The sequence below is a fragment of the Cucurbita moschata genome, unplaced genomic scaffold (assembly GCF_002738365.1).
Source record: "Cucurbita moschata cultivar Rifu unplaced genomic scaffold, Cmos_1.0 Cmo_Scf00026, whole genome shotgun sequence".
Taxonomy (NCBI): domain Eukaryota; kingdom Viridiplantae; phylum Streptophyta; class Magnoliopsida; order Cucurbitales; family Cucurbitaceae; genus Cucurbita; species Cucurbita moschata.
The window spans coordinates 782261-802067 of record NW_019268542.1 but is presented as its reverse complement, the minus strand read 5'-3'; positions in this window follow the sequence as shown (position 1 = coordinate 802067).

The following is a 19807-nucleotide window of genomic DNA, read 5'->3' as shown; positions in this document are numbered from 1 at the left end:
ATGCATTGGGGGATATCCTTTACCCTTCATGATGGTACGGACGCGTACGTTACAAGGCAGGAATACGATCATTATGGTTATCATAATGCTGCGATGACCGAGCAAGAATACGATTATTATGTTTATCATAATGCTGCAACGGTTAGGCAGGGGTACAATCATTATGGTTAACCTAATGCTGCCGTGATGGTTACTAGTTCTAGTGGGTGTCTGGCCTAAGGAGCTCCCAGAGTATGCTCGCCTGACAAGAAAGGTGGCCCAGCGGTGTGCAAACTGACTAGTGAGTCCATACTCGCACATATGGGCTATGTGTAGAGTATATGGTACACATCCAAATTACCCGTTAGGACAGTACAGTAGGAAAATAGATTTAAATGATAGGTTCCATCATTGCATTCGCATGTTCTTGCATTTAACCCCAATAGTGGGGTCACTTACGGAGTATTTCTTTAAATACTCAAGCCATGTGCTACTACATTTTTCAGGTTAAGGCAAGGCATTTCTATACGGCTGACAACGACATCACAACTCGAGACCATGACACATGCATAGGGTAGTGATATTTATTTTCTTAGACTTGCTAGAATAGGATGTTTTTAATTTAAACGTTTATTTATTTTATTTAGCCTTTTGTTGTGTCGTTTTAAAGATGTTTTTGAAACATGTAAGTCCATGGCTGTGTTTTAAGATAAAAGGTTACGTTTTATGGAATTTAAATGAAGTATTTTTGCATTCAATGTTTATGATATGTATACAGTAGCGACCTTAAATTAAGTAAAAATTTTGGCTCGTTACGCTAAGAACACTCTAACTATAGTATGATTACTTGAACTATACGTAGAGACATAAGAGTGGATCAAGTTCAAGTATATCGTTAAAATAATCTATAGTACAGGGATAAGGCTGTGTACCTTATCCTGGGGGACACTATGGATGTGGCCCACTTTTGTATATGATATAAAAAATGTGATCACTAAATTGTACATGCGGAGACATGTAATTGGGGACATCCTATGCAATGAGTATTGCATAATATCGGACCATGAAGAAAATCACTCTCACTTTATAATGTCGTTTACTGTTGAGACTAATTTTTTCATTTGATGACCTAGGTAACTCGATCTTAATCCTGAGCTAACTATGAACTCTTATTTATTCAGAATTATCCTTAGATTTGCATGGATGAGTGTGGCTCGAGTTCACCGACTCAATAAGCCTCCCATTTCAGGGGTAAGACTGAGTGAATAGCTGGGGACATAGGGTGCAAGATGGAATTCGCTCCTACCCACTTTTTAGGGATAGTAGAGAAGTTGTTCCCTTAAGCACTGACTCTAGGTCTTGAACAAGGGGCCTCACCCTCTCATTGACTTGAGAGGGATTCGGTTTACTGGTTGGACCACAAACCAATTGTTCATTAGAGGATCAGTGGGACATAAAGAACAAGAAGTAACTTTAGGGGTAGAACGGTAAATTGATCTAGCTCTAGTTACGAACAACCTATGAAGGATCGACTTACTAATCGTGGTTATATCAAATGGACAGAATTATATCTATAGTGAGGGAATGCATCTACTGGGCTATAGTGGAGTGTCCTAGTAGTTAACGAATGTTGGTTAAAAGGGTTAACGAGTTTAGCCGGTTAATCTCGGATCGTTGGAGCCCATAATTTATAGGTCCATTAGGTCCCCCTCCTAGCTCATATCGGACTAAACCATAGAACAGTATGACGCGTGAGTTCAAAGTATTTGAATTCGAATTAGAGAATATGCGCTAAATATATACGATATATTTAACCGCATTTTTGTTTTATTTACGAATTAAACAAAAAGAGAGAATCGGAGATATTTAAATAAGATTTAAATATTTTATTCAATATGTGTCGGATAATGGGGATTGACATTTGAATTAATTAAATTGTTTAATTAATCATTTAATATTACTTTAATTTTGATTATTTAAATTAATTGTTGAATTAAAATGGAGAAAGTCAAAATGTTGACTTGGAAAAATCCATGTTTGAGTTGGTGGAATTTTGAGTGTCAAATTTTGGTTTAACCAAATTTGCATGTTTGACAAATAAACCCAAATTTGAGTGTCAAAATTCAGTAATCTCAAATTTGCATGAACATCAAAATATGACTCTATAAATAGAGTGATCAAGGTACATGTAAAATTTGCTTGGAAATTTTTTTAGAAAATCTCTCACAAACTCTCTCTTCAGATATACTAAATCTCTTCCAAGTTTAGTTATTCATCGGATTCCACAATCCCGTTCTAACACTGGAAAATAGTAGGGAAGACACTAGTGGTGGTTCGAAACCGGTTCATGAGGAAAAATGAATTTAAACTACAAAAGGTTAGTACTCAAACTCCTTGAGTTTTATTGCTTATGAACATGCTAGCTAATTTACTATAATTGATGTACTTAGAGTGTCTTAGATCCAAATTTCTTTTGCATGTGTTATAACAACACCATTACACAATATGTTGAAAAAATAGTTGGGCTCTAAGTTCGGCTGAGCATATTTTAGGGTGGGAACAAACATTGCGTACTTTGAGAATCGGTATATGATGACCAAGGCCTTGTTGGCATGGGTAGAGGTTCCAAGAGTCTTGAGACTTTGGCTTTCTAAACTTTGTCCTGTTGGCAGATGAGGCACGTCTTGGTATACTGCATTATGTCATCACTCATATTTTGCCAAAAATAGTCATTTTTTTATTAAGGCATAAGTTCGTTGCCAGGGTATCCGGCCCATAAAGTATCATGGCTTTCTTGGATGAGCTTCTTCCTTAGTTATCCTTTTCTTGGGACATATAATCTGTTTTCTTTTGGCATTAGAAGGTCTCCCTCGACCCAAAACTGTCGTTTCTTCCCAGCTTTGGCTAGTTCAACGAAGACTTTGGTCGACGGGTCTTGCATTAAATATTCTTTTATGATGTCGCACATCAATCCATCGATCTTACTCAAGTGAATATGGACGAATATGGACTAACATGCATATGGCCACATGTTCGCTCTTCTGACTCAGTGCGTTGGCTGCTTGGTTGCTCTTTCCTATTTTGTGTTTAAATTTAAAGTCAAATTCAGCAAACGACTCTTACCACCGAGCTTTTTTTTGCCGTCAACTTCAATTGATCAAAGAAGTGGTAAATGACACTGTTGTCCATCTTCATCACGAAGTGTGATCCCAAGAGGTACTGTCTCCAGACTCGTAGGCAATACACAACAGCTAGCATCTCTTTTTTGAAGATAGTGTACCTCCTCTCTGCATCATTGAGCTTCAACTTTCATAAGCGATGGGGTGATCTTCTTGGATAAGGACACCGCCTAGGGCAAATTTAGAAGCATCCGTCTCTACTTCAAATGGCTTAGAACATCCACCAATTCGAGGAAAGGACCCCTCGTCATGGTTGTCTCTAGATCTTTGAAGGCCATTTGACATTCGTTTGACCACGATCAAGGGTGGTCTTTCTTTAGAAGTTCTGTTAATAGGGTGGCTCGTCGTGAAAACCCTTCAACGAACCGCCTATAATAGTTTGCCAATCCCAGGAAGGATCGTGCATCAAAAATTGAAGTAGGAGCTTTCTACCCTTGGATAGCTTTTATCTTGTCACTATCCATACTGATCTGCCCACAACTGTTGACATGTCCAAGGAAGTTGATGCATGTTTGTGTGAAGGTACATTTTTCTTTCTTGACATATAACTAATTTTGCTGAAGCTTGTCGAACACTAGCTCTAGGTGCATCATGTGCTCTTATAGGGTTCTGCTGTATACGACTATGTCATCGACGTATACTACGACGAATTGATCCAAGTATTCATGGAAAACCAGGTTCATTAACGTGCAAAATATAGCTAGGGCGTTTGTCAGACCAAAGTGCATTACTAGGAATTCGAAAGCTCCGTATCTTGTTACACACGTCGTCTTGTGCTCATCCCCTTCGACGATACGTACTTGATAGTACCCTGATCGTAAGTCTAGCATCGTGAAGTATTTGGCCCTGTGAAGCTGGTCAAACAAGTCGGATATTATCGGTAGTGGGTATTTATAGTCACCTTGTTTAAGGCTCTATAGTCTATGCATAGATGTAACAGCTCATCCTTCTTCTTTTGAAATAGTACAGGGGATCCGTAGGGTGCCTTTGTGGGGCGGATGAATCCCGCTGCCAACAACTCTTCTAGTTGTTTCCTCAATTCAGCTAGCTTAGGGGGAGCCATCCGATATGCATTCTTTACTGGGGTTTAACCCCGGAGAGGAGTTCAATTTCGTGATCGATGCTTCGACGAGGTAGTAATGTTTGTGGTAAACTCTCTTGCATTATGTCGACATAGCTAGCTAGAACATCCTTGATTTTGCTTGGAATAGTCTCATCAGTGGTCACCTCTTCCATCAGAGTTATAGCCATAAATGTGGGTTCCTCTCGTGAGATTCCTCTTTTCAATTGTATGGCATATATTATTCTAAGATTACCTTGTTGCTTGATGCTTGCAGGTACTACTATGGGGTTGTGATCGGTAATCACCAAGCATTTCGCCAGTGGCATTGGGATGACTTTGTGTTCTAGGAGGAAGTCCATTCCATGTACTACGTCGAAGTCGTTCATATGAACCACAAAAAGGTCCATTTCTCCTTACTAGGCCCCTAATTTCAAGTGGACTCTTTTAGAGACTCCCACGGTAGTCAAGGCCTCGGAGTTGACAGCTTTCATTTTTTTAGGGTCCTTTTCTATGGCGAGTCCCAACCTTCAGGCTTCTTGATCGGCAATGAAGTTGTGGATCGCACCTGAGTCAATCAAGGTGCTCTTGCTCAGTCACAAGTTTATCGTTGCGTCTATGAACATAAGCCCTTTCTCTATTATCTCTCTCGGGTGGACCTTCCGTTGAAGGGCTGACAAGAATTTGAGCGCACCCATCTGGTGGTTGTCTTGGTCTTTCTTCTTATCTTGTGTAGTCTCGACTCCTGTGTCATTGCTTTCTTGAATTGACACTTGGAGTGTAATGAGAGAGGCTCGGTGAGGACAGTAGGATAGTTTGTGGGGTCTTTACACAACAGGCACTGTAAAGGCGTAGTCGGGTAGTTCTTTTGAGGGTAGAGTCCTCGAGATGTCTTCGCTTGATTATTCTGAGGAGGTCTATTTGTCCCTCCATTTGATCTGTCGTTACTACTGTTTGGCCTACTGAGGCCTTCATTTTGGTGACCTTGCGACTTATATGGTTTGCCCCCATTGTTTGAGTTTTGTGTTATTTTTCTTTGAAAACTAGCTTCGCTTCCAAAGTCTAGGAGTCTTTCAGCGCTGGCGATTGCGATGGCTAGGTCTTGAAACTTTTTCTCATATATCTTTGTGTTGGACCATGGTCGTAACTCATTTTATGAAGAGGAATACCTTGTCTTTCTCTGACATTTCCCTAATATCCAGCATCAAGGTTGAAAACTGCTTGACATATTCCCTTATACCTCCAGTTTGTTTTAGTGCGAGTAGTTTTTTCCTTGCTATGTATTCTATATTTTCGGGGAAGAATTGGGCCTCAACGCTTTCTTGAGGTCTTCCTACAAGTCGATGGTATAAAATCCATTTTCAATGTCTTGCACCTTCGAACGCCACCAAAGCTTTGCATCGTCTGTAAGATGCATTGTGGCTACTGTAACTTTTATGTCTTCGGTATAGGCTCCTGTGGCTTTGAAGTATTGTTTGACATCAAAGATAAAGTTTCCAACTCTTTGGCCTCCCGGTTTCCTTTGAAGGGTCTGGGATCTGGAACATCAGTTTGTTGGCTCCTGTATGAGTTTGCCCTGAAATGACGTTCTCCACAGCTTTCATGGTCACTCCAATTCAGATGTTCATCTCGGTCATATCTCCTTTGATGCCATCGATTGTTGTTCTGAATTCGTCAGCTAATTCATTGAACAACTCCATCATGGTATTCTGTAACTAGTTGAACTCTTCGCCATGTCCCTCCTTATGCGTGACAGAGCTATCAGGGCTACCAGCAGGTCCTAAGCTGCTCGTAGGAGAAACTCTTTCTTCCAGCAAATCCACTCAAAACATTAGTTCTTTGATTGACAACCCATTTAGGCAGTTGCCCATTGCGTCGATTCCTTCGACTTTTTCATTCAATACCGTCACTCGTGCTTCCAGGAAGTGGACGGTGTCAGGGACTTCTTTGAGGAACAACATTTCCCCCTCTATCAAAGTAAGACGGTCGGCTTGTGATTTGGATGTTGATTTTGTCGTCGACATGGTTTTGGTCTTTAATACGTCACGAAGCTAATAAACCTCTGATATCACTTGTCACAATCGCACTTTTGATGGCAACGGACTTGCAATTGTGCGGCACTCACTTCCTAACAACAAGTGAGTTAAGCTACTTCGTTTTTGCGTCGCCTATGGCTAACCGACGTATGCTCGAGTCTCTGGCCCCGATTTAAGAAGAAAGTTTTAGAAAACAGAGGTAGGGAGAGATTTCGAAAGAGAGGTTTTGAAAGCAAAATTTGAGAAATTGAAATTGGTGTTATATATGCAATCCAAAAGGTAACAACAATGGCTCACAGTATATAACTATTGGTAGGGAGAAGTTGACAACTCGTCATATCCCCCTATAGTAAATTTTGAGACATTTCATATCTGGCAGGCCTAGATATGATTTTGTCCAAATGTCATACTCCCTTAGAAATACAAAAATAAAGCATTACAACATGAAAAAACATAAAAGGGTTTGGTTTGGTATGGGCATGCGACCATGGGCAACACGCCCTAGACAAGCATGACCATGACAATTAGCATGCAAGAGGTACGGAGATCGATACCCCGCATCTCCAATCTTATATATATATAAAACTATCAATAATTATTAATGTTCAACGATATTTTTTAATTTGCACTAGTATTCATGATGGGACATTTAATGTTTTGTTATGTAGCTCAGACGGTAGAGTGCTTGCTTTGCATGCGAGAGGTATAGGCATTTCAAATTTTCCATATTTATGACGTAAGATTTTTTTTTTTTTTTCATTTTCACTATTATTGATGACAGGATATTTAGAGTTTTCGAGCATAAGTATAGTAGAGATGCAGCTCAAATGGTTATTAACGTTTTATTTGATTTATTTTCAAATTTTCCCTATATATTGAGCTAAGATATATATATATATATATATATATATATTTTTTTTTTTTTCATTTTCACTACAGGATATTTAGTGCTTGGAACGTAAGTATAGTGGGGATGTAGCTCAAATGGTAGAGCACTTGCTTAGCCTATGAGAGGTTACGGGGTTCAATATACCCTTCATCACCTATTTAAATATAAAAATAAAACTTTCCATAATTATTAAGTTTTGTTTCATTTATTTTCAAATTTTTTCCTATTTAGACACATATATAGGATAGTACTTTTTCATTTTCACTATTATTGATAATGGGACATTTAGGATTTATGTCAGATGGGAAAATCGATCACATTAAAATTACTTTCTGGGGAGGTTCGGATCTAAATGTTGGCTAGGTAAGCGTCCTGTAGTAAGAGGAGTAGTTATGAACCCTGTAGACCATCCCCATGGGGTGGTGAGGATGTAGCTCATATGGTAGAAGACTCGCTTAGCATGTAAATGGCACGGGGATCAAAATATTTTTTCATTGATGTAAGAATGTAACTTAAATGGTAGAGAGCTAGTTTAGCATGTGAGAGGTACAGAGATTGATACCTTGCATCTCCAATCTTAAATAAAAAGAAAAATATCATTAGTGAAACTTTTTCATTTTCACTTTTTATTGATGAGGGGACACTAGGGTTTTGTGATGTAAGAATCATGGGGATATAGCTCATATAGTAGAGTGCTTTGCACAGAGATTGATACCCTGCATCTCCGATTTTATATAAAAAGAAACCTATCAATAATTATTAATGTTTTGTGGTGTAAAAATTATGGGGTGTAGCTCAAATGGTAGCGCTTAGCATGCGAGAGGTACGGGAATCGATATCCTAAATCTCCCATCTTATATAAAAAAACTATCAAAATTAATTATGTTTAATTTTTCCCTATTCATGTCTTATATTAAAACAACAATATATTTTTATTTTCATTATTATATGAGGATGGGACCTTTAGAGTTTTGTGATATAAGAAATGTGGAGATGTAGCTCATATGGTAGAGCGTTCACTTTGCATGCAAAAGGTACGAAGATCAATACGCATTTTTCTTTTGGACTCTAATTTATGCTTATCTTTAACTACTAATCCATGGTTTAGGGTTTATTGCAAAATAAGTACAAAAATAAATAAAATAAATAAATAATTATAAAAGTTCTAATTTTGATATAAAATTAAAAAAGAAAATATTTCATCTTACATTTAGTATCGAATTTCATCATAAACACTTAATTTCATCGGACTAATTAAATTTTTGAAAGCCTAACGTCAAGTTTGGCATGAAATCAAACTTCACCCTACATTACCAATTTCTTTCTTCGAAGAAATGAATGTTTACCTATTTATTGAAAATAATTTATTAAATTATTAAAAGAGCTCGAAAAATGTACCAACAACTTCGGTTTTGCCGCAATGTGTCTCACACTCAAAATGACAGGAAGCTTCATTATTGCATTTCTTGTCGTAGGTTTCAACCCACGACTTGAATTTTTCCTTCACACTGTCCAAGTTGCCAAAAAACGACTTGAACTTTTCCTCCAGATCGGCTGACAGCCGTGGAGAATTGTAACACACATTAAGAACACGCCATTATCTTCTTGGACATTTTATTGTTAAGTTTTTTAACTTGCCTTACAAAACAATTTTCAATCTTTTTGTTCCTTTTATAGTTTTTTTTTTTCCTTTTTGTGTAGATTATTTGAAAAGGAGAAGACATTTATAGAGATATTATTAGTTAAATTTAGATAGAGTGTAAAATGAGTTCTTATTTTCCATGTGGAATAACTAGAAAAAGTTTTTCCATTTTTTTTATTTATTATTGATTCATTTTTTTTTTAACCATAATTTTTAGTGAATATTCTAACCATCACCATTTTAATGTAAAATAAAAAAACAACGATTATCTTAAAATCATAATACTAAGGTGATTTCAAGGTTACACGTCATCAAAATCTAAATCTTATAATGATAAGATCACTGTGAGTTCATGAGTATTTCAAAGGATAAATATATGGTAGAAAATCAAATGCGAGAAAAATTATTCTTTATTTTCCATAGACAAATAAGAATTTAATGACATTAAAAAACTCAAAGCTTATCTAAAGCATTGAATAAAGAGATACAACATTAGTTAAAGCCTACCGATTACTTACCTCATTATAAATACAAATCATAAAATAGTGGTTTATCAAGAATGGAGTAATAAGTATCATAGTAGAACTCAGGTTCAAGTATTAGGTCGTCTTTCTTGAATTGAAATAGGATGAGAAGACGGTCGGTGAGTACGATCTAGTGCCCAACAAACTAGTATGGTAGATATTAAAAATGGTTAGTACAAAGAAGGTGAAAATATATCGCTTCATCGCGAGACCTAAGGATGAGATTTAGGTCTTGAGATAACCTAAATTTCCTTAAATTATGTAGAGGCATGCGGCTAGAATTAGGGAAATGCTCACTTAGATTATAGTCTATAGAACGTATGTCATTGTCATCACGCCTTAATGGATGGTTATACCTTAGTAATTACTTTTAAACACCTGCTAGGGTGAGACAAAAAGAACGAATATTGTGGTGTTCTAAAAGTGGCGAATCAAATAAGAACTTGTCAGTCTCGTTGCTTTGCTCATTCCCCTTCTTTCACTTAGTATTCCATTGTCTTCGTCTCATGGTAACATTCTATCACCGTAATAATTCTTTTGTTGAGTCACAAACAAGAGAAGTTACAAATATTTGTTGGCCAAGAGGATTGTAAGGTTTTGTGCGTCTTCATCATCCATAGGAAGATGTGAAGTGAGTGGATTTTGTAGTCTCGAATCACTAGAGTTATCCTCGTCATTGGGCGTAAGCATTTTGACTGACAAAAGTTTTTAAGGTTGGGAAATTAAAAAAAAAAAAAAAAAAAATTATTTTTGGTATTTCTAAGATTTTATTGAAGGCCTTAGAGGCCAAATTTCAATATTAAGTAGAAGAAAAAAAATACATAAACAAATCTCCCCATACTCAATAAAAAATATGATAGAAAATAGTAAAAAATCATGTAAATCAGTCCTAGCCAACCCCGAAAGGTAATCAGTCATTTTTACTCTTTACCTAATTACGCGTGTGAGATATTCCTGATTAGATGATTGATGTGTAAAGAAATAAATAAGAGGAAAAAGAGAGAAAAAGAATAGGCAATTTATGGTTCTTGAGAGAGAGTTAGAGAGAAATGTACCAAAGTGGTTTGGAGTTGGAATTTCACTACAATTCCTTCACAAGAAGTGCTCAATGGCTTAGGGAGAACCATTTTAGGCTTTTGATTTGTCTCCCATTTTAGGCTTTTGATTTGTTCAAAACTGCCCGAATTGAAGGTGGATGATTTATGTTCTTGATTTCAGTTTTTGCTCACATTTGAGAGATTTTTAGAAATTAAATTCTAATTTTTTAGTGGGTTGATGTCGGTAGGATTTTATGAATTTTGAGTTGATTTAGTTTGAAACGTGACATTCTGGAAATTTTGGATTTTGGGTTAGTTTTTAATTTTGGACGATTTTTGGACTTGATTATTTTTTTTACGAAAAAATTCGTGAGTAAAGATGGATGGAAAGTCACCATTTTTTGTAAGAAAACTAAGTTAATTCAAGTTGTTTTGAGAAAATTACGAAAAAATCAAAAGAAATAGAAAAGAATCGAAAACTAGTTTGAAAATTTGGAATTTTTGATGAAGTCAAATGTATAGGTGATAGCATGTGAGAGGACAGCAAGCTTCGGAAGACACGCATCATCTAAGTAAATAACCACATCGACTCTAAGTAAGTGATAGTTGTAGGAATCACTAGAGCATTGCATGCGAGCATTTCTTACCTTCGGTTGTTAGCTAAAGCATGTTAAGGACTTCAGAATAGCATTCTTGAATGAGTATTTATTGTATCTATGTTATTGTAAAATTTTGTTATGCCCCTAAGTAAAGACTTTGGAGAATCATCTTGTCTTATGTATTATGCAAGCTAGAAAGAGAATTGTCTGACTAGAATATGAGATAGGCACTATAGATGAGTATGTTATGCATGATGCGAGAAATTTTCAAAATGACCCAATGATGATATTTGTGATCAATGTTGTTTTATATCCTTTCATTTGTGTTAGAAAGGAGGATGGACTATTGTGATATGTTCTCTGAGTGATTGATGGATATTATCTCTCGGTTGAGCTTGTTTACTTGTGTGTTCTCTGTGTATAGTCTGTTTATCTACACAGAGCTAGGACGTAAGAGTTAGGTTTGCCCGACGATAACCTAAGTAAGGACGCCTCTAGTACACTGAGTATCTTAGATCGTGACTGATGGTCAGTGGTAAAAGACTTGATGAGTCAAACAGAGCAGCCTAGAGCTAGAAGACCGCATTAAGCCACCTAGGCACTTCTAATAGACCTCCTTAGTTCCCAAAAACGACTAAAGTGAAGTTTAAATTATTGGTTACATGCATAGGTGATCAATAGGAATATCTCCCTAGCAAAGCATGCATGAGAAAACTTGGTTAATTTTAGGGTGCTATGGCAAGTGAAGTTTACATGTTGACCCAAGTCAGTATCTTCCAAATAGACATTGCACTCTAACATTGTGAGCAACCAAAGGTTTAGACCCGTGCACCAAGACTGTTGTTGTAATGACGCTAGTTTTCTACTAACCTAAAATCACTACCATATGCATGACATAACTTCTTATGTGGAAATATTCATTTAAAACGACTTCATAAAACAATGTCATGGACTTACATATTTATTAAAAAATTCTTAAAACAATACAAATGAAATATTAAAATAAATATAAGTAAATGAAAAAAAAAATAACAATGCCCTATACCAACTGAAGTTATACGAAACTAAATGCAACTACCCTATGCATGTGTCATGATCTCTAATTACGATATCACCGTCAACCATACAAGGATATCTTGCCTTTACCTAAAATATAGAAGTAGCAAAAGACTTAATTATTTTAAGAAATACTCAGCGACTCCACCATTGGAGTTAGGAAATGTAAACACATGCAATCATGACCAAGGATGTATCATTTAAAACCATCATAGAGGTTGCCTCTTGTCCAGACAAATCAGATGTATAGTACTTCCCTACCTACAACCCTTGCATGCGAGCGTGAGACCACCAAGTAGTTCGCACACCCCCTGAGCCCATCATAGTGAGTCTAGTTGAATGTAGACGAACGTCCGTAAGCCTTTTACGAGTTAAGATTGTGTCGCTTGAAACGTATGAAGCTTGGGACACGGGTTGTCAGGTTTATGACTTGTATCGTAAATCCTAAGAGAGTATCTAAAGAACTAGACAATAAGATAGAAAATAATTTAGAACAAAACAATAGTCAAGAACTAGAGCATGGATCAAGAACCATGTTCGAAAGACAAGAACCAAGAGACATAATACTATGACTCTTATATCAGAACAAATCCTGAGACCTCAAAATACAAGGACCAAGGTTCTTAGGCTAGATCATGACAACAACTCATAAGTCAAGAACATAACTTGGGCATAGTTGCAACAAAAATCATAACAAATTAAGAAAGAGTGTGGTACCCTAGAACAAGATACAATTAAGAGCCTACATGTAGACTACTTACTGAATTAATAAGAAGTTTTTTGAGATCGAGATGCAAATCTAGAGTAGAACTATAGAGAACTATACCATTTTCATCTACTTAAATATTTGTATTGGCTCACTTTATTCAAACTAACCGGATTCCTTCTTACCTCAAATTTTAACCGGATTCCTTCTTACCTCAAATTTTAACCGAATTCCTTCTTACCTCAAATTTTAACCGGATTCCTTCTTACCTCAAATTTTAACCGGATTCCTTCTTACCTCAAATTTTAACCGGATTCCTTCTTACCTCAAATTTTAACCGGATTCCTTCTTACCTCAAATTTTAACTGGATTCCTTCTTACCTCAAATTTTAACTGGATTCCTTCTTACCTCAAATTTTAACCGGATTCCTTCTTACCTCAAATTTTAACTGGATTCCTTCTTACCTCAAATTTTAACCGGATTCCTTCTTACCTCAAATTTTAACCGGATTCCTTCTTCAAAATTAAAGAACACATTACCAAAATTCTATACTTCCGGAATCAAAAAGAAATTCGACACCAATTCCATAGTTTTATAGCCTCAAATCAAACTCTAATGTTTATATTTTATTATTAACTCCACATTAGAATCATTAATTGAATATATAAAATTAATTAATTTTGTGATCTATTAAATTTTGTAAATTTGTTGGTCGACAAGAACATAGAAAGAAACACAACAATATCAAAGAAATACTTTATAATGAAATAAATAAAATACATTAAAAAAATGAAAGTAAATAAAAATTCCCTCACAAATGTTATTTAAATAAATTATATTTGATCCTCTCCTTCTTCAAAACTCATTATTCATTCTATCCTCAATAATCAATGTGCCGGTACATTGATGTGAAGTTCATCTGCAAGATAAATACAACAAAAAAAAATAAAATTAAAAAAATTTTAAATTTTGAGATAAAACTAAAAAAAGAAAATATATCATGTTACTTTAAATTTGGGTATCAAATTTCATTATAAACATTTAATTTTATCAAACTAATAAAATAACTTGAAATCGAACTTTGCCCAATTTTTTTTTTCTTTGAAGGAATAAATGCTTACCTCTTTGTTGAAAAGAATTTTTAAAATTATTGAAAGAGATTGAAAAAAGTACCAGAAACTTCTTTTCTGCCGCAACTTGTCTCACACTCGGTATGACAAGAAGCTTGGTTATTGCATCCCTCGTTGCAGGTTTCAACACACGACTTGAATTTTTCCTTCACATTGTCTAGGTTACCAAAAAACGACTTAAATTTTGCCTCCATTTCAGCTGTATTGTCAGCCGTCGAGAATTGTAGTACGTTTACCACCACAACACACATTAAAAACACCGCCATCATCTTCTTGGCCATTTTATTATTAATTTTTCTGACTTACCGAACAATTTTCAATCTTTTTGTTTCTTTTGTACTATTTTTTTCCTTCAATGCTCTGGGTGAATGATTGTTTGAAAAGAAATTTATAGAGATATTATTAGTTAAGTTTAGACTATTATGTGTAAAATGAGTTCCTACTTTCTCTCTGAAATAACCAGAACTAGTCTTAATTTGTTTTGTATTTGCAAGCTTTTCGCTTTTAAGTGGACTACGAAAAAGTTTTTTTTGCTTTTAAGTGGACAAAAAAAAGTTTTTCATTGTTTTATTCATTATTTTATTTTCCATGGACTAACATTAAAATAAATCAAAGTATCTATCGAGTTGAATAAACAGAAGCATGTACCCCATAATATATACCAACCATAAATGTTTGAACGAAAAAAAATCATATTTAATCCACTATGGATACGTCTCGATATTAGGATAAATGGTAACATCCTATATTTTTATGTCATGTTTTCTTGTATAGATTAATTTTAATCTAATTTGAGCTAAGAAAAATGCATTTAAATGGAATTAAGATAAATTTAGTTTTTAAAACTATGGATAATAGATTATTAGTTAAGTCTCCAATTCATTACTTTGAAAACTAAACTGTTTAAATTTTGTTCGAAAAGTACATGCTATCTGACTAGATTTTCTATTAACTTAGAGTGTTACCATCATCATAACGTAATCATTTTGTGCGGAAATAAGCGCTTAAATTTTATAATAAAACGTAAACTTCAACTTAAAATACTGCTATGGACTTGCATGTTCGAAAACATCTTTAAAACGATACAACGTAGATTAAATAAAAATATATAAGTGCGAGTATGGACATTAGGATATATATAATAAAAATAATGATCGTCGCATCATTAGGATAAACATAATGATCATTTTTCTACCTTACCGTCATCATAAGATATATATAATAAAAAGTATATATGTCGGACACCCATTTAGGAATATCATATAATAAAATATATCATATCATCCACATATCATATCTAAAACATATCGTCACCATAACATATATCATAAACATTTCACATATATCAAGCATATAACACGTGCAGAACCATGGGGTACGTGCCATCATACAACATCAATTTTTAACCATGTCTATAGTAAGGTCATTTACCTGATTAACTTAAGTTATTACAAATTTATCATTAATGAAAGTTTGATTATGTCATTTGAAATCTAAGTCTACCGGCATCAACCCATGACATCAGATTGAACTCCTGCAAAATTATTCCTCTAATTGACAATGGTCCATGTGTTAGATTTCATGCGAACCCTAGAGTATTTGCATCCATAAATAAAGTCTTGGAATGTTTATATATGTTTGTTATAATATTATCCCCATATAAATCATTTAAAACTTTTTAACCCTTTTCATATTTTTTTTAATTTAATTTTTTTTTATTTTATGTTTTTTTTTTTTTTTTTTTTTCTTTTCCTTCTTTTACTCGTGTTCCTAATCTTTCCTCGTCTTTCTTCTTCGTCAAACAGGAAGAAGACACAGTAATTTGTTACTAGCTAGGCTTGATAACAGTGCTATACAACTTTATATAGAGTATTTCTTCTCTTAATTTCTTCATAGTACTTAAAGATCGTATTGCAAGGAAGAGATAAGGACAAAGAGTTCACCTTGTCATGGACCGTAGACAAAGTAAGCTTTCCTAGTTTGCCAGAAAATTTGTTTCTTTCTCGAGTAAGAACCCAAGAGTTTCTAATTGGTTGAGACGTTTCAGTCATCTTCAAACTTTGATTCTTTTATGAAATTGCTTCATTATCTTCAATCTTATGAAATAGATTTTAATGGACAAATTTACTTGTCAGCTACTAATTTTGTGTTTATAACTCTTGGGCTTCTTACCTATTTTCACATGATTCTAAGGTTTATTAGGTAGAATGATAGGGACCTCTTAAACCCTTAATATCTTCATGAACCCTTCCCCTCTCAATGACACGAAGCACAACATATCAAATGGATAGTAATGTAACAAAAATGATGCGTGCTTTTGTGAGTATTCCCCATTTTAGAACTCTTCCACCTTCATGACCTTCATGAAACATCATCCCTAAATTTCCATAAAATGAATTTTATTAGTTTGGAGGACTACATTGCTCATAATCTCCAACTCAATTTAAAAACATCCTCCTTTTATGTGGCCGTGGAATTTGAATTGGGTAAATGCCTTTTTGCCCATTTTTTTTCTCAAATCTTTCATATAACTTGTGTTTATAAATTAAATGGACTATAGCTTCTAAAATTTAGAAAATGTGAGAGGAATGAAACCAATAATTAAAGAGTTTTTTTTTTCGAGTTTTAGAAATCATAATCACTCGATTTTTGTCTCAAAACATTGCTCGGAACTTCTTGTTTATATGTAACGACCCTAAATTTCTACATACTCATAGTTGCTACTAACGTCTAATGTTCATTATCTATGCGGAAATATAACTCTTCAAAGAAAAAATCATTTATAGTATAAACATTGAAAACATTTAAAACATATTCTATCTTTGGAAAACACTGCCATGGTCTTACGTGTTTAAACAATATTGAAATTTAGAGAAAATAGAAACAAATACAAAATAATTTAAAACGATGAAATGTAAAACAACCTAGTCTAACCTAAGACTAGAAATTTAAGTATGAGTCTACCCTGTGCACGTGCCATAGTCTCTGGTCACAATGTCGCCATCCTCCATACATGTGCACCTTGCCTTTACCTGAAAAATGATGTGGCACACGGCCTGAGTATTTCGAAGAATACTCAATAAGTGACCCCACTATCATGCAAATGCAAACACATGCAATCATGCTTTTGAGACATATCTCTATTCTCTATGGGTGGCCTCCAGTTTCGAACATATCTAAACTAATTAAATATTGAGAATAAAATAAAATATACTATAAATCAAATCATAAAGGAAAAAATATTAAGATATAATATCTAAGATATATTCCATAAATAATATATCTCAACATGTTACAAGGAAGGAATATGATCATTATGGTTAGCATAATGGTGCGATGGCCGAGCAGGAATACAATCATTATGTTTATCATAATGCTGCGACGGCTAGGCAAGGGTACGATCATTATGGTTAACCTAATGCTGCCATGACGGTTACTAGTTCTAATGGGTGTCTGACCTAAGGAGCTCCCAGAGTATGCTCGCCTGACAAGAAAGGTGGCCCAGCGGTGTACGAACTGACTAGTGAGTCCATACTCGTACGTATGGGCTATGTGTAGAGTATATGGTACACATCCAAATTACCCGTTATGACAGTACCGTAGGAAAATGGATTTAAATGATAGGTCCCATCATTGCATTCTCATGTTCTTGTTTTAATCCTCATTAGTGGGGTCACTTACTGAGTATTTCTTTAAATACTTAAGCCATGTGCTACTACATTTTTTAGGTTAAGGCAAGACATTCCTATACGGCTAACGACGATATCACAACTCGAGACCATGGCAAATGCATAGAGTAGTGATATTTAATGCTGGGAGATGTTGGGAGGGAGATTTATGACACATCACCATCCAAAAAAGTGTCACCTATCTAGCCAAAAATAATGGAGGTTAGAGACATGCTGGTGGATGCTATGGCACATCACCAACCCAAAAAAGTGTCACTTATCTACCAACAAATAATGGAGGGAGCTTTATAATTTATAAAAGAAAATATACAGCCACAAATAATGAAGTGGAGACATGTTGGGAGATGGCATGGCACATCACCCACCTCTATCCAAAAAAAAGTGCCACCTATCTAGCCATAAATAATGGAAGTTAGAGATGTCAGAGGCCTTTATAATTTATAAAAGAAAATATACGGCCACAATTAATGAGAAAATATACTGCCACAAATAATGAGACCGCCACAAATAATGGAGTGGATGTGAGTGGAGACATGATGGAAAATGCTATGGCACATCACCAACTCTTTATCCAAAAAATGTGCCACCTATCTAGCCACAAATAATGACCACCTATCTAGCCACAAATAATGGAGGTGAGAGATGTGAGGGGCTATGGCACATCACAGCTGGGAGATGCTATGGCACATCACCCGTGGGAGATGCTATGGCACACTCGGAGCTGCTATGGCACATCACCTCTTGGAGATGCTATGGCACACTCGAAGCTGCTATGGCACATCAACACCCGGAGATGCTATTACACATCCACAAATTATGGACGTTAGAGACGTCAGAGGGCTTTATAATTTATAAAAGAAAATATGGGGCCACAATGGAGTGGAGACATGCTCCTAGATTCTATGGCACATCACCAACCATCTATTCAAAAAAGTGCCACCTATCTAGCCACAAATAAAGAAGGTTAGAGATATGGGACTTTATAATTTCTAAAAGAAAATATACTGCCCCAAATAATGGAATGGAGACATGTTAGGAAATGCTATGACACATCACCAACCATCTGTAAAAAAAAATGCAACCTATCTAGCCACAAATAATGGAGGTTAGAGGAAATTTATAAATTATAAAAGAAAATATGGGGCACAAATATTGGAGTGGAGATATGCTTGAAAATGCTATAGCACACCACCCGTCCAAAATAGTGCCACTATCTAGCCACAAAGAATGGAGGTTAGAGATGTAGAGGGGCTTTATAAGTTATAAAAGAAAATATCCCGTCACAAATGATGGAGTGGAGACATGCTTGGAGATGCTATGGTCACATCACCAACCCTCTGTCCAAAAAAAAAATGTCACCTGGCCACAAATAAAAAAAATGCCACCTATCTAACCACAAATAATGGAGGTTAGAGATGTAAGAGGGACTTTATAATTTATAAAAGACTCTGACTTTATAATTTATGAAAGAAAATATGCTGCCATAATGGAGTGGAGAATATGCAGTGGGGTGGAGACATGCTCAGAGATGCTATGGCACATCACCAACCATCTGTCCAAAAAAGTGCTACCTATTTAGCCACAAAGAATGGAGGTGAGAGATGTCCTATGGCACATCACCAACCATCTGTCCAAAAAATGTGGCACCTATCTAGCCACAAACAAGGGAGGTTAGAGATATCCTAGTGGCTTTATAATTTATAAAAGAAAATATGGAGCCACAAATAATGGACAGGGGACATGCTATGGCATATCACCAACCCTCTGTCCAAAAAAGTGCCACCCCACAGAGAATGAGTGCCACCTAGCCACAAATAATGGAGGTTAGAGATGTCGGAGGGGCTTCATAATTTATAAAAGAAAATATGCCGCCACAAAAAAATGGAGGGAAGACATACTGGGAGATACTAATGGCACATCACCAACCCTTTATCCAAAAAGGTGCCACATCTCTAACCACAATGTTGGGAAGAGAAAAATCATAAAAAGAAACATAACAGAGAAAAGACCCCATCTCCGGGGAGAGAGAAACAAAAAATTGAGTGATTGTTGAAGCTTACCTGAAGAGAAATGTGATCGTATATATTAAATCATTCATTTTAGTTTATTCTAATTTCATTTTTAGGAAATCACATCCAACAATATTCTTTTTGCAATAATTTAGGTCTATAATTTTATATGAATGTGGGTAAATGAAGCCATATAATTTTATATGAATTTGGGTAAATGATACCAAATGAATCAATTAAATTAAAAACTAATAATATCTATGAATTTAAA